An 18,035-nucleotide genomic window follows, 5' to 3' on the forward strand; every position below is an offset into this window, starting at 1 on the left:
CTTTCTCTCTTGATCTTAAAGAACTAGTTGTACCTAGTTTAATTACATGGTATCAAAGCCAGGTTGGCTAGATTACTCTTCTATAATTGTGAATGAGATTCACCTGTAGATCTCAGTTGTGGATGATTTCTTTAGATTTACATGGGTCTTTCTACTTAAATTCAAGACTGATGTGTACATTCAAATTAAACAGTTTCTTAAATATGTTAAAACACAGTTTGGTAAGGTTGTTAAAGTAGTAAGAAGTGATAATGGAACTGAGTTTGTAAACTCAGTATGCAGTAACTTGTTCAGTACTAATGGCATCATACATCAAACAACCTGTACTTATACACCTCAGCAAAATGGTGTTGCTGAGAGAAAGCACAGGCACATCCTAGAAGTCACAAGAGTAGTCAGGTTTCAAGGTGCTATTCCCATACATCTTTGGGGTTATTGTGTGTTAGCTGCAGTGCACATTATTAACAGGTTACCTAGTTCAGCTATTAATTATCAAGTTCCTTATGAGAGGTTATATGGTAAGAAAGCTAACTACGATCACTTGAGAGTGTTGGGATGTCTATGCTATGCTAAAGTGCTGAATGAGCATGACAAGCTAATGCCTAGAGCTAGAACCACTGTGTTGATAGGGTACTCTAACACATAGAAAGGATATGTTCTCTATGACATATCTAGCAAATCTGTGTTTGTGTGTAGAGATGTTTCATTTAGGGAAGATATATTCCCATTTAAAGTGAACAAAGATCAAAATAAGTCACCTGTTCATATATTTCCATTGGAGGATCAATGTCCAGTAGTAGGTGATGTTGTGACACCTCTGCAGATTCTATTAACTACGACATCTCAAGGAATACCTGACTCAACCAATCAACAAGAGCAGCAACAACAGGTTGTTCCTACTCCTACACACACTATAACTAAGGTGTATCAAAGAAGATCAACTAGAAGTCAAAGGGTTCCTGACTCACCTAAACAACAAGTGCAATAAGAGATCTTTATAGCTGAGAGGACAGAAACTCAGGCACCTGCATGTCAGGATCAGAGGAAATCAACCAGAGGAAAAAAAACACCTGTGTGGATGACGGATTTTATCACTACTGGCAAGACCAAGAAGGTACCTTATGATCTAGAAAATTATGTTACTTATGACAAATTGTCTTCTCAGTACAAAGCCTATGTAGAAAATTTATCTTCTATTGTTGAACCTACAAGTTACTATGAAGCATGTAAGGATTCAAGATGGGTAGAGGCTATAAAAGAGGATATAGCAGCTCTTACTTCTAATCACACCTGGGATATAGTGTCCTTACCTAAGGGTAAGAAACCTATAGGTTGTAGGTGGATATACAGAGTTAAATATAAAGCCAATGGTGAATTAGAAAGGTTCAAGGCTATACTAGTAGCAAAAGGATATGGTCAAAGAGAAGGCATTGATTACAAAGAAAAATTTTCTCCATTTGTAAAATGAAGACTGTCAGAACAATACTGGCTACTGCAGGAAGAAGGAAGTGGTTTGTTCAACAGATAGATGTGTATAATGCTTTCTTAAATGGTGATCTAACTGATGAGGTGTACATGGAACTGCAGGGATTTGCTAGTCCGGGAGAGAATGCAGTGTGCAGACTAGTCAAATCCCTATATGGACTAAGGTAAGTTCCTAGACAGCGGCACAACAAGCTATCAGAAGCTCTTCTTAAGTATGATTTCAGTCAAAGTAAATATGATCCATCACTGTATATCAAGAAAACTATTGAAGGAATTACTCTTGTGTTGGTATATGTTGATGGCATGTTAATTACTGGTGACAGTCTCAAGCTGATAGAAGAAACAAAGGCAAACTTGCAACAAAGTTTCAAGATAAAAGCTCTGGAGAGTTAAGGTTCTTCTTGGAATCGAATTTGCAAGGTCTGATAAGGGAATACTAATGCATCAGAGGAAGTATGCATTAGAATTGTGATCTGAATTAGGACTAACAAATGCTAAACCTATCTCTACACCTATGGACTACAACATTAAACTAACTTCTAGGCAGTTTGATGATCATGTAAAACAGATTTAGTCAGATGAAGATCCTTTAGTTGATAAAGTAACCTATCAGAAATTGATTGGAAAACTTCTCTACTTGACAATGACCAGACCTGATATAGCATTATGTGTTCAAACTTTAAGTCAGTTTTTACAAGCTCCCAAGAAATCTCATATGGATGCAGCATTAAGAGTAGTGAGGTATGTTAAGAATCAACCAGGTCAAGGTGTGTTATTGTCCATTGATCCAAATTAGGAAGTCAGTGCCTTTTGTGATGCTGATTGGGCATCTTGTCCTCAAACTAGAAGATCTATTATTGGATACTTTGTGAAGATCGGAAAGTCTGTGGTTTCTTGGAAATCAAAGAAACAGGCTACAGTCTCAAGAAGCTCTGCAAAAGCTGAGTTTAGAAGTCTTGCTGCAATTACAGCTGAGCTAGTATGGATTGTGGGATTAATGACAGAAATTGGCATTGAAGTGCATCTACCAGTTGAAGTGTTTAGTGACAGTAAATCTGCTATTCAATAGCAGAAAATCCTGTCTATCATGAGAGAACCAAACACATTGATATTGATTGCTTTCTCATAAGGGAGAAAATAGTTCAAGGGTTGATTACAACTAAGTATGTTCCAACAGAAAATCAGCCTGTAGATATGCTAACCAAAGCTCAACTGATGCATCTCAATTCCAAGCTAGGAATATGTGATATCTTCACACCTTCCTAGCTTGAGGGGGAGTGTTGAGTATTGTAATACACGTTAATCAAGAATATTGTGTCAATGTATATCTTGTTAGTTACTTTCCAGAAATCAGTTATAGTCCATTAGTTAGTTATAACTAACTAGTAGCATTGTGAGTAGCATAGTTAGTTATGAGCTACTCTAGTATGTGGTCTATAAATACCTATCTCATGTACCATTTATGATTCATTCAACTCAATTTAGTAATCAAGAAACCTGCACATTCTCTATTCCATAGCTCTGCTTCATTTCTCTATTTCTTTCTTCTCCTCTTTCTCTCTTGATCTTAAAGAACTAGTTGTACCTAGTTTAATTACAAATTTCAACTTTCCATGTGGCATATTTAAGACCATAAAATTAAAGAACATTTTGGTATATTTGACATAACTTTGATTCAAGACCACATGATTCAAAAGTCTTCTTTATTTTTCCTTAAACTTCGTGCTAAGTCAAAATCGGTCATTCTTTTTGAAACAGATGACTTATTTTTTTTCTTCGGGATGATCAGCATTATGCTTAACAAAAAATTACAGGGTGGCTGTACAAATGCTAAGTTGTTGATATCCAAATGGTCACTCTACTAACAGTTATTAACTTAGAAAGATGAGTAATTAAGGGAAACTAACCTTTCAATGATTGTTTGGGAATACAGGAAGAAAGTTGGAAAGAAGCAACTGATTACTGGAACAAAATACTATAAGAAAATAACATAAAAAACACAAATATGAGTATATGCAAAAAAGGTGCAAAATACAAAGTTATAATAGCAAGCAATCAAGATTAAAATCAAGAGAAAAATGGCATACCTCTCTGAGTGACTAAAATGGTATACGTATAGATAACTAAGAGTTGTCTTTTAATAAATTGGGAAGATAAATTCAATTATTGTTGCATGTGGGGTAAGGGCATTTATATATTTAAATGGAACAACACATCAATTGTAGTTTTAAAATGAAATGTTATTAAAAGATGATTAGGTAGATGTATACCTCTGTTATATTTTAAAAAAAATAAATTAAAGTAAAAGATGATTATATTGTGCCTCAATTGTCATCATACTATTTTTGTTGTCATGTTCATTTTCTGAATGCCATGTGCTTCTTTCTTTTATTAGTTGTCATACTTTTCTCGCAATAGTTTTTTCATTTTTTTTTTGTATAACTACTCTGATTTACTGCTTTTGTGCGAGGTCCTTCGAAAACAACTTCTCTACCTCCATGAGATACGAGCAAGGTCTACAGTAACCATTCCCAGATGTCACTTATGAAATTATGTAAAGATTTACCTCATTGATATATTTAAAAAAGACCTTGCCAATTTGTTGTACCAATCACCAATTTTTTAATACATATTAGCTGCCTGCCACTTGTATTTTGTGACCTAATAAGTCAATTAAGATATAATAAGATAAGGGTGGAGGATCAAAACAAATCTCCAGCTTGAGGAGAAAAATTGTTATTTAAAAAAAAAACATAATATATAAACATGTCCTTTTAACTTGGTCTCATATTACATCTGTGACCTACAACTTTGAGTGTACACAAGTAGGCACTTAAACTTGTATAAAGTTGAACAAGTAGACACACATATCCCATGTGGCATAATACACGTAGGACACTATGTAGGACAAGAATTGACCACATAGGAAGCCACATGGGACATATGTGTCTGCTGTTCAACTTTATACAAGTTTAAGTGCCTACTTGTGCACACCCAAAGTTGGAGGTCACACATGTGATCTGAAGTCAAGTTAAAAGGGCATGTTTATGTATTGTGCCATTAGAAAAAGATAGAAAATCTTTTTGAACATGGCTCAATTATCAAGACAACATTTAATTTGGAAAAAGTACTAAGTGTCGTGTAGATTCCATCCAGAATAATGTTTGATTCTATTCATAGAGATTCCTTAACAAACACAATTGGAATTATTTTTAAAAATTGGAAGAAGTTACTATTTCATGATCAAGTATGTACAGAATAGCATTGGCATAAAACTAGTGCAGACTGAAGTTGCCTAATTTATTAGTTTCTAACTCACTCTTTTCACAACTTTGTCTATCGGAAACAGTCTCTCTACACTCTGTCACTTTGTAGGATTACCTCAATCTTTTTGCAACTAGGTATTTTGTTGTTGTTGTTGTTCTTTTTGCAACTTTGCGAATCGTGTTATTTTAACACTATTGGCCTCCTACAACTAATAGGTTTCAAGTCCTAATTGCATTTGGAAGCAGTGGAATACATATGTGTAATGACCCTTCAGGTTATTTTCCATATTTATGCTAATCTTCACCATTTGAGCTTCTCCATAGCTGTCCCAAGTCATTTATGACTTGCTGGGACTGAGGGTTTGGTTACCGGGCAGTTCATTTGTTTTTTAGAGTCAATTCCCTGTTTAGAAGTCTTCGTTGGTTCCAAGTGTCCACCGATCAAAAACATCTCTCGGATGAAAATTTTGACTGCGCAAGCATATCCAAAAAATCAATTTTAGTATAGGTATACCTTTGGTCCGGGTTCCAATGCACCCGAGCTCATTTCGACCTATTAGTCAAAAAGTCATAAAATTGAAACTATATATATGGGCCCCACTTTTTCTCTAAACGACCTTGTATGGAAGTTTTGATGATTCCAATGAATTTTAATTGTGGTTTACACTCAAATTTCACTATTTTATCATATATTTTGGGTCCCGGATGAGTTCCGAGGGTTAAAAACAAGTTTTTGACTTTGCTGTCACAGGGTACCACATCTGTTCGCCAAAGGGGTCTATAAATAGACCTAAGATCGCGATTTTGGGGATTTTTCTTTCACATTTGAGAACCTAAAACCCTAAATGGGTATGATAACTGGAAATTGAGTCTTGTGGGTGTCTAGGGAGCATGGTAAACATCTTTTATCATGATTATCATCCGGATTAAGGTTAGATTTCATCACTTTATTGGTGAATTTCATTGTTCTTGACCCAAAACCTCAATTTGGCTTAGAGCTTGATTTAGCCCCAAATTTCAATTGTTTGCACCCATCAATTGAGGGTTATGCTTCCTTGGTGATAGATGAGCATTGGGTTGACATCGAAAATGCGATTTCCGTATGTGGGACCCACTTGAGGTTTTTGGTGTCATTTTTGGACCTGAAGTACAATAGTGCAATATGGGTATCATTAGACTCGTATTGATGATTAGATTATATTTTTTGATAGTGTGATGACATTTTGTGGATTGTGAAGTGAAGACGGGCATGTGGTACTTGAAGTGTGATTTTACGGTTTAGCCTTGAGGTAGGCTTCTGTCTACTTTTCTTCATGGATGATGTATGATATATATTGCGTGTGAAAGTGAATGTTAAGATTGATATTGAATAGAATGACTTAGAATTGAATATAAATATAAGTTTGGAGATTAGATAGGATTTTGGACCCGTAGGTTGAATTACTTAATACCCTTGTAGAATCCTATTTCCTTCTCCCTAGTTTGGGTAAATTTGTAGCATGGGTATGATATAATTCTATGCTCGGAATATGGTTTTAGCATTTGAAGCATGATTTATATGTTTAGCCTTATTGGGTTAGTGTGATAGTTTTGGAACCGTAAGTTTGGTAGAGTTGACTTGAGTACCCTTGTTTCTAGTCGAAGTTACTATCTTAGGCATTAATATGGCTTGCTTGACATGTAGAGGGTGAACTAGATAACTTAGCCTAGTTTGGAGCATAGTATGCCTAATTATGGAAATTATGGATTAGAAGTGGGATCATCCGGCCCACTTAGGACAAGATTTGTGTTAGCCCTTGTGGGCTTAGTTGCGGATAGTAGACCTAGTTGAGACTAATGAGCCTTGTTTATGAGAATTACTTGGTGAATTGATAAATTGTGATGATTTTCGTCGGATTATGATTAGTGGCCCATAGAGATGCATTCTCCTCTTTATTATGATATTTGGCCCCTAGAGATACTTTTTCCTCTTTATTATGATATTTGGCCCATAGAGATGCATTTTCCTCTTACTTATGATATTTTGCCTATAGAGATGCATTTTTCTCTTTATTATAGTATTCGGCCCCTAGAGATGCAATTTCCTCTTTATTATGATATTTGGCCCATAGAGATGTATTTTCCTCTTAATTATGATATTTTGCCCATAGAGATGCATTTTCTTCTTTATTATAATATTTGGCCCCTAGAGATGCATTTTTCTATTAATTATGATATTTTGCCCATAGAGATGCATTTCCCTTTGAATTATGATTTTTGGCCCATAGAGATGCATTTTTCTCTTAATTATGATATTTTGCCTATAGAGATGCATTTTCCTCTTAGTTATGATATTTGGCCTATAGAGATGATTTTCCTCAGTTATAATTCTTGAGTTTAGAGACTATTTTTCTCTTGGTCATGATGCATAACCTATAGATATGAGATGTCTAATAGAGGTGATATGCTTGGTGATATTATGCTCCTATATGTGAGATGATTATAGATATACTACGGTTTATAAATATGCTTATTGATATGAGTCCCAGATATGTATATGGGCCTAAGGCCATGATTATGATGTTGCGATTATTCCGGATAAATTAATGGGCCAAGGGCCAAGTTTTGGTACTAATTAAATATCCAAGAAGTGTTTATCATTGTGAATGATGTGATTGTGATTTATGACTATGAATATGTATATGTTTGTATACACCTCTCCAGTATGGGACGGAGGGAGATGGGGTATGATGCTTATTATTCCATTGATTGAATACTGGTGATGGCATGCATAGGTTTGGTACGTTCATGATTATTTACCATTATAAATGATGTGATTATAGCCAAAAAATGATCTTATGGTTTTTCTTCTTGTTAGACAGTTAAGCTATGTGGTAACTAGTTGTCTATTAGCTAACTATTGCACTTGATGGCTAGGAAGCTAATGTATTAGTTAATGAATCTTGATTAGTTGGAACATGGTAGCTAATGATGGTCAGTTAATGAATGATGTCATTTAATAAAAGATGGTTAGGCGACAAGTAGTAATGTGTTGTCTAGTAATGATTAACAAAAATAGGGTGAATAGTTGATAATAATGAATGGTGGATAAATGACGATTTTGGTCTAATGATGAATCTAGACTAGTTGTTAGATGTTGACTATTAAATGAATAGTGGTTAGTTGTTATCCCATGAATAAGGATTATGTGAAGGATAATGTTTAGGCTAATAACTAGAGGTTATGTGATGACTAGCAGATTAGCGGTTTAATAATAATAAATGTTGGTTACCTAATAACGAGTAATTGAGATTTATTGGTAAGATAAATATCTTTACGGTTATGAGTATATCGGCTTGCGTCTGTCCACCTATTATATGCCTATATTTATGTGTCAAGAGTTATGATGATACATTGATACCCGGCAAGGCCGGAGGATATTATGATGATATTGATACCCGGTTCGAGTTCGGAGGATACTATTGAGATGATATTGATACCCGGCAAGGCCGAAGGATATTATGATGATATTGATACCCGATTCGAGTCTAGAGGATACTATTAAGATGATATTGATACCCGACAAGGATGAAGGATATTATGATGATATTGATACCCGGTTTGAGTCCGGAGAATACTATTGAGATGATATTGATACCCGGTTCGAGTCCAGAGGATACTATTGAGATGATATTGATACCCGGTGAGGCCGGAGGTTTATGACGATAATGATGGTCCTGATGAGGACAGTTATGATGCATTGTGATATTGATGGTATGTTTTGTATTCATTCCTGCATGTGCATCGCCTATCACCGGTATGTACCTATGTCTATCAGCCGGTATGGGACGGTTGCATACATATGGGTGAAGAATATTTCTTGTGTTGTTATATGTTGATTGAACCTTCTGATTCTGGGGCGGTGGGTGCACGCATAGGCTCAGCTAGGTATTTGGTTGTCCAGAGTAGCCGATTATTTACGATGTTATTGATATTGTTATTATCATTGTTATGATCATTATTATAGCTAGCCTATGACAGATTGGTCATGGATCCACTATTAGGATTGAGGTATGTCTTCGACCTTTGCTATCTTATGATTACATTACTATGCACAATTATTCTATGTCTAGCCATATTGATTAGAAATCCTGAGTATGTTGGTATTGACTCCTGATAGTATTATAATGAGGTCTTAAAATGAGAACATGACGATGTAGGTTATGTTTGAGATGACCTCCTATTTATATGTATTATATATATATATATATATGAAGTCATGGTACTATCGGAGATCCCTTTCTTCGTTGTTCATAATGTATAGTCGCTCCTTCGCCTTGTATAATACAATATATCATTCTTTCAGTCTTTATCTGTATGTTGACCTAGGATATATGGTATAGCTTTGACATAAATTGAATGTGGCTGGAATAAGATACTTCACCTTGATACTTCCTTAGTCTTATTACGTTAGACTCTTGGACATGAATAGGATAGTTGTCCCTTGTTATTCTCATTGACTTATTACATGATTTATGGACTCTTGGTTGTAGTTTCCATTCTATTTATATGTTGTATATATCTACTTTATCTTTGGAGCTCAGTTGGCAGTTGCCTACTGAGTACCATTCGTTTGGTACTCACACTACACCTCTGCAGCCTGCAGATCATAGTATGAGTTATCTCCGTTGATGTGTGCATCATGTGGAGTAGCCCTAATTCGGAGACTTAGAGTGAGCTCCTGACGTTCGGAATATTACTTATCTCTCTCCTATGTATTAGACTAGCCTCTAAGTTGTATTCAGAGGTAAGTTGAATCAGTGTATTTCTCCTTGATATATCACTTTTGTGCTCTTATTATGTTTAAAAGCTCTTGTACTGATACCACCAGGTTTATGGATTCATCTATGTATTGATCTTTATCTCATATATTCCGCATTCTTTTTATTATATTATTGAGTAGTCCGTTACTAGCCGTTCTGGACTACAGGTTGGCTTGCCTACTGGTGGGTTATGGTAGGCGCCATCATGACCTGAAAAGTTGGGTCATGACAATATGGCCTGAAAAAGTACAGCATCTCTTATAAGAATAATGGAACTGCTGTTGACATCTGATTCGTCGATGCTATCTCTTAGAAAAAAGTCTGTGAAAGATATCAGTACTTATGCTGTTTGTCCTTGTAAAAGGATTTATTATAATGTATGAACAAACTAAGATTTATTGATGCAAGGAAGTGATTCTTGCACAAAGGCTTTTATTGTAATACAATTCTTAAGTAATGTTAAGCAGTTTATGAAACAATATTGTTACATTTACATTTATTTTCAAGATTCAATGTTAGAAAACTTTCATGAGTATTGATAAGTCCGGTGCACTAAAGCTTCTGCTGTGAGCGGGTTTCAAAAAAGGGTTGGATAACAAGTGTCTATTGTACAAAGCCATAACCTGCATTTTTGTCAGTGATTCTTTACCTATGACTCATATTGGCTAAGCTACGCGACAAGTTTATGTACAGATGTTTGGGGAACTCCCTCGATGAATCGTTGCAGATTCCAGTTTGTAAATTTATTTTTAAGTAGCTCTTTTAATCAACATATTAAGAAAGAGAACTATTCTCGTGCCACCAAAAACGAAATGTGTGTCCTTGGAATTTCGGTCATATGTTGAGGGAACTTATGCCTTTTCGTTAAGTTCTTCTATCGAATAAATAGATCACAGAAAAGAATTTAAGAACACAAGCTACTCTATTACTCCTCTCGGATATCATTGAGTTGATCCCAAAGAATATTCCGTCAAACATACACAATATAAACTGCTCCATGAAGGAGAAAAAGTACAGCACAATAAGAATTAACAAGTTAGAATAGACATTACAACATAATTTTATCGAATCAAACTCCCCATATTAAATAGAAACCGATTGAATGCTCTTGTTGCTCGTCCTCTCCTTGTCTTCTTTTTTTCAAAAGCTGCTCGAAGAATCCACGATACTTAGACGAGATCAAGCTCAGCGTCTTACTATAACAAAGCAATATAAATTAGAAATATAAAATCTCCCATTTACAATCAAGAGGAATTGTTTAAGTATACATTTTTACATTAGTGATATATATGTTAGAAGAATTGTTACAAAGAAATCAATATTATGAAGCGAAAAAAGCTACACCAAATTATGCAATAAACTAGAAAATAAAAATGTAAAGAGAACATCCTGAAATGTGAGTTCATATTAAATTTTCTTTTTCACAATCTGTAAATTTTACTCCACTATATCAAAAATAAATGTCAATAATACTTGTCCATTTTGAAACAAATGGATAATTACCCATTTTATCCTTTGCATTTAATACCATTCATTATCCAATAATTTGTCATCATATAATTTGTCAATCACTTTCAGTTCATCAAGAATATCAATTCTCATAATGTAAATATCATTTAAATCTTTCGAAAGAATAACTTCCACAATTCCACTTTCAAATCACTTCACCATTCAGCATAGACACAAGGAAACACACACACACTGGGAGATCCTATAACCGGCATAAACCATGTGAGCTACATGGAGTCCAACGTACAACCCACGTTGGGGAGAGCCGTCCTATCCTTGCCATCGGAGTAGGACTATCGATATCAAATCCACACAAACTAGTGATCACTATATAAATTAGCCTCAGGCTCACTCCTACGGGGGCACGTAGTTCTAGGGAAGTAAGGTCGCTTTATACCTCCCACTCGGTGCTAAAGATTTCTCCCTAACTTAGCTCAGATCATTTCAAAGACAATCCACAACAAAACAATTTCAGCAATATATAAATATACATCGGGGGCCATTATGCTTCCCATCTATCAAAATCAACCACATTGTGGATTTCTTTCACACTCGAGTTTAAAACAACTCCATTAAGACCAAAAGATCAAATCATTCAAAATATTTCAAATATTCAACATCAACGTGCTTATAACACGCACTTACTAAAAAAAAATACAATTTCCAATGGGGATTCATGACCCAAATATCAAAATCATGATAAATATCGTTCAAGATTCATGCTTTATATCTCCACACATGTAAATTCATCTTTCAAAATCATAAACATCAAGATTTCATAATAATCATCATAAGATATGGGTTCATGCTTCAAATTCGTAAAAATCAAATAAAAATCATGCCTTTGTAAAGAAAATTACTTTTGGGAACAAGAACGAAAGAGAGTTCTTGTTGAAAAAGTCCACACACCTTGAATGATGAACTTTAGATCGATACTCATTTTTGAGATGTTAATCGTGCCTTTGAATGATGGTTCTTGGAGTTCTTGAACTAGGAACTTGGAATCTTGAATAAATTTGCAGAATTAATGGCGAACTTTGGAGGTTCTTGAAGTTGGATGTAGGAGCTTAGGGTTTCTTTTTGAGGGAATTTGATGAAATATAAGATATAATGATCCTAATAGGCTTTAGTATAGGGTTTGGATGGATTTTGGGTGAGGGGGAATGACCAAAACGCTCCTAAAAATCAAATAATTCTCGAATCTGTCCTTTGGTGGACTGTTTTAATAGTCTAAAGTAGATCAACCATAACGTTTTACTTCGATATCCAAATTGGATGAAACTAATTTAATTAGTAAGAGGACTCTCATATCTTTCCGTTGATATATAGTATCTCACCCAGATCATTGTGTACGAGGAGTTATGATCGTTTGAAGTTGACCCAAAAATTCTCTTTTGATAGGCTGAAGTAGATTGACCATAACCTTTTGCTCCAATAGACAAATTGGATGAAATCAATTTCATTGGAAAGAGGACTTACAGATCTTTCCGTTGATATATAGTAGATCACCCAGATCATTATGTACAAGGAGTTATGATCGTTTAAAGTAGGAGCAAAAATACGACAGGCCTAAGTACTTTTTCCTGCACGTTTTATTGTTCACTACTATTCACGATTCGATCGGAATGTTCATAACTTACCGCTCGGGTGTCCGTTTTGAATGATCCACATATTGTTGGAAATCTTATTCGATAATCTACACAATGGTGGTTCATAATCTAAGACATTCCACATGAAAAATTTATAATTCATTCTAGAAGATAGAACCCAACACATTTACGCACAAAATTTCAACGAAAAATTTTCCGGGGTATTACAGGTGCCATCTTAATACTGGAATGGAAACTGTTATTATATGTGAACTCTATCATTGGAAAGTGCTGTATCCAACTATCTTTATAATCAATCACATAGTCCCTTAACATATCCTCAAGGGTCTGAATGGTGCGCTCAGCCTGCCCATCCATTTGGGGTAAAAAGCAGTACTAAGGTTCACTTAGGTACCTAAACCTCTCTGGAAGGACCTCCAAAACTGAGAAGAGAAGTGCGTATCTTGGTCGGATATGATAGACATGTGTTCCATGCAAACGAACTATTTTTGCTATGAACAGCTTGGCATAATCCTCTCCCGAATAGTTAGTCTTGATAGGCAGAAAGTGCGCTGACTTAGTCAGCCTATCTACAATTACCCATATAGAATCATACTAGTTTCAGGACTTTGGATGTCCTGTAATGAAGTCCATATTAATCATCTCCCATTTCCATAAAGGCAAAGCTATATCTTGAGAAGTACCGCCTGGCCTCATATGTTCCACCTTGACTTGCTAACAATTCAAACACTTGGCAACATATTTAGCCAGATCACGCTTCATATTATTCCATAAGTAAATGGTTTTCAACTCATGATACATTTTTGTAGAGCCTGGGTGAACAATATACCTCGACGTGTGAGCCTCATCAAGAATTCTCTCCCGCAGACCATCCACATCTTGCACACATAGTCTACCTTGGTACCTCAAAATACCATCACCACCAATCTCAAAAGACATCACCTTCTGCCGACCCACATCACTCTTAATTTGCATAAAAATGGGATCTCCAACTTGCTTCCCCTTAACTTCTGCACAAAGAGAAGATTTAGCTACCCCATGAACCACCATTCCTCCATCTTCAAAATCTAAGAGTCGCACTCCCAGATTTACAAGTCAGTGAATATCCTTCACCATCTCTCTCTTTCCTTCTTCAACATGAGAAAGGCTGCCCATGGAAAACCTGTTGAAAGCGTCGGCTACAACATTCGCCTTACCCGGATGGTAGTACAGGCTAATGTCGTAGTCCTTCAAAAGCTGCATCTAATGCCTCTACCTGAGGTTTAATTCTTTCTTTGAGAAATCATACTGCAAACTTTTGTGGTCAGTAAAAATATCAACATGCACCCCATAAAGATAATGCCTCTAGATTCTAAGCGCGAACACTACGGCTGCTAACTCCAAGTCATGAGTGGGATAATTACGCTCATGCACCTTCAACTGCCTAGATGAATAAGCCACCACCTTACCATGCTGCATAAGAATACACCCTTTTCCTACTCGGGATGCATCACAGTAAACCACAAAACCTTCTGTACCTTTCGAAAGAGTCAGAATAGGTGCAGTAGTCAACTTGTCTTTCAACTTCTCAAAACTGTTCTCACAAGTGTCTGATCATGCAAATTTCACCTTTTTCTGTGTTAACTTCGTAAGTGGAGCAGCTATAGAAGAAAAACTCTCTACAATTTTTTTGTAATGCCCAGTCAAACCCTAGAAACTCTGAATATCAGTTGGAGTCGTGGGTCTGGGCCATTTTCTCACTGCCTCAATCTTTTGGGGATCCACCTTAATCCCCTCACTAGACACAATATGCCCCAAGAAAGCAATAGCATTCAGCCAGAATTCACACTTGGAAAATTTTGCATACTTATGATCTTTAAGAGTCTGAAGGATAATTCGAAGGTGGTTGGTATGGTCCTCCTCACTCTTAGAATAGACCAAGATGTCGTCAATGAATACTATGACTAATAGGTCTAGAAACTGATGAAAAATCCTATTCATTAGATCCATGAAGGCTGCAGGGGCATTAGCCAACCCGAAGGACATGACTAAGAATTCATAATGACTATATCGGGTTCGGAAAGCTATTTTGGGAATGTCTGAATCTCTAACATTCAACTGGCGGTATCCCTTACGAAGGTCAATTTTTGAAAAACACTTAGCACCCTGAAGTTGGTCAAAGAGATCATCAATCCTAGGAAGAGGATATTTATTTTAGACGGTGACCTTATTTAACTGACGGTAATCTATGCACATACACAGGGAACCATCTTTTTTCTGCATGAAAAGCACCGGTGCACCTCATAGGGAAACACTAGGATGGATAAAACCTTTATCTAAAAGATCTGCTAGTTTCTGTTTCAACTCTTTCAGCTCTACTGGAGCTATTCTATATGGCGGAATAGAAATAGGATTGGTTTCTGGCAACAAATCAATGCCAAAATCTATCTCCCTATTAGGTGGTATTCTTGGGAGATTGTCTGGAAAAAATTCTGGAAATTCATTTACTACAAGGACAGACTGAAGGGGAAGACTTTCGGCATAAGAATTTTTAACCCGAATAAGATGATACAAGCAACCCTTAAAAATCAGTTTACAATCTCTGAGATAAGATTTAAAGTTCCCTCTAGGTGCTAAAAAATGACGTTCCCACTCTATAATGGTTCGTTCGGAAAGGAGAAAGTGACTCTTTGTGTTCTACAATTTAGAGTAGCATAACATGAATGGAGCCAGTCCATCCCTAAGATGGTATCAAAATCAACCATATCAAGCTCTATGAGGTCGGCCACGGTATCCCGACTACAAACGGACACGACACAACCCCTATACACCCTCCTAGCTACAACAGAGTCACCCACCGGGGTGGAAACAGAGAAAGGTTTGGAAATCACATCGGGCTCAAACCCAAAATCATCGGCCACATAAGAGGTCATATAAGACAAGGTAGACCCGGGATCTAATAATACATAAACATCACGAGAAAAGATTTGTAATGTACTGGTGACTACATCTGGCGAGGCCTACACATCCTGGCGGTTGGTCAGGGCCTATAACCAATTGCAACCATTACCAGTAGCTGAAGAGGTGCCTTTCTAAGGTGGTGGTAGAGCAGAGGAGTTTTCCTGAGATTTAGATCCCTCAACATTACCTCTCGATGTCGGTCACTTCCTCTGAATATGACCTGGCTGGCTGCATAAATAACATACCATGGTGCCAAACTGACATCTCCCTATGTGGTTCCTTCCACAAGTGTTACACCGAGGAGGAAAACTAACAGGCTGAGCCACACTCCCCTACAACTTAGTTCCCTGCACTCTCGGCCCCTGACTAGATCAAAAGTTCTAAAATCATTGATTAACTAGAGGTTTGGATAATGGATCACTAGCTGCGGGCTGGGAGTTATCCTAATTCTTATTCTTCTGCCATCTACTACCCCAATTGTCGCTCAGCTACTGACTGTGATTCTGATCCATCTCTCTAGCTTTGGTAATTTTCTTCTTCTTCTCCCCAACCTGCTGTATGTGGACTGTCAGCCTAGCAAAGTCTAATTCCCTATTCAGTATAGCTCCCTAACACTCAAGCACCAGATCATCTGATAGGCTGAAAGCAAAATTCCTCACTCGGGCCCTCATACTACTCATCATCTCGGGAGTATAACGGTCCAACTGATTAAACTTTAAAGTATACTCCTGAACACTCATCTTATCCTTCTTAAGGTTTATGAACTCCTCTTATTTGGATTCCCTCAACTCTAGAGAAAAGAACCGATCAAGAAAAGCTTCCACGAACTCATCCCATACTATGGGCTTAGCACTGTCACCCTTCACCTCTTCCCACTCATTATACCATTGATTCGTTACATCCTTTAGCTGGTAAGACGCTAGCTCAGCACCTTCCACTTGATCCACATGTATCACTCTAAAAATCTTCTCCATTTTATCTATGAACTCTTGCGGATCCTCTTCTACTTTAGTGCCAGTAAACTTGGGCGGGTTTATTCTCATGAACTGACCTACTTTAGTGACTTTGGATGTAATAGACGCTGACCCAGTTTCCTCCAAACTCTAAGTCTATGTAGCTACTAGTTGTTCAAGCATGTGAATGGATTTTATAAACTCAGTATTGGACATCTCTCCTTCAAGAGGCTGAGTGCGATTGGCCCCCATCCGAGGAGCTCTAGGACGACTGGTCGGTATAGGGGGTACTCCCTGAGTAGGAACAGGTTCTAGGGTATGATCTCTGTTACGGGTCCACTTCCCATAGGTGGGATGGACTTCATCATCCTAAGCATTAATGTTGGTGCAACGGGGAGGCATAACTGGTTTTTTGAAAAGTAAGATATCATCGATTAAAGGACAGATTAGACTTCGAAGCACGAACTAAAACACAAAGAGGGGAAACATTTCTTAAATGCGTAGTAGCCTCCTGCTTATAAGTGTAGAGTGCTACACACCCATAAATAAGACTTTACCCGACGCGATTTTGCAGACACCCTAGAACTATGAATCGTGCTTTGATACCAAGCTTGTCATGACCCAAACTAGGGCCTGGCTATGACTAACATCTCAAACCATAAAGGTACGGATGCCCTTTTCTATCTGGTAATCATGTACAACATTCATCTAAGTAAAGAAGATATGGAATCATAATCTGTTGCGAAAACATAGTCAAAATTTGAATTCAACATAAGTATGGAAAACTGTAGATCAACTACATTCATAGAACATCTGACTCAGTCTGCTAAATATCTACTATAAGGAAATCTAAAAAATGTCTGAAACTGGGATAAGGCCCCCAGTAGACCTAAAATGGTATAACATAACATAATCTGAAAAGATAGGCTTCCGGAATAGAGAAAGCTCGCCAACCGAACGCTACAACTTTGTCTGATCAATGCTATCATTTTTCTGGACCCCTAGACTGAGCCTTAAAAGGTGGAGGGAGGATAAGGGGTCAATACAGATGTACTGGTATGCAAAGTAAATCCAAAAATAATCACTTATAATCAACATATATGAGAGCAGTTTAAAACAGTTCATAAATATGTCATATAGTAAGAAATCACATGGGTATTTTAAAAGACTCTAAAAACTTCTGAAATCTATGATACTCTATGTATTACTTCTGCGGTAGGTGGTATACCTTACAACTCTATTATCCCATGGGCTATATGGGATCTACCATTAACTCGGCAGCCAAGCCCCCAACCCAAGTTTGCCGCAAGGGTTGGAGTCTCTGCTCTGTACTCCACAGAGTAGTAGGCCAACATAAAAATAATCCCTCATGGGGAAATAATGTACCTGTATCAGCAAAACACAGTTTCTGGATATGAGTTACTTGAACTCAATCCTTCTTCGGGAAACCACCTAACCCTCTTTAAACCT

The sequence above is a fragment of the Capsicum annuum genome, chromosome 9 (genome assembly GCF_002878395.1).
Source record: "Capsicum annuum cultivar UCD-10X-F1 chromosome 9, UCD10Xv1.1, whole genome shotgun sequence".
Taxonomy (NCBI): Eukaryota; Viridiplantae; Streptophyta; class Magnoliopsida; order Solanales; family Solanaceae; genus Capsicum; species Capsicum annuum.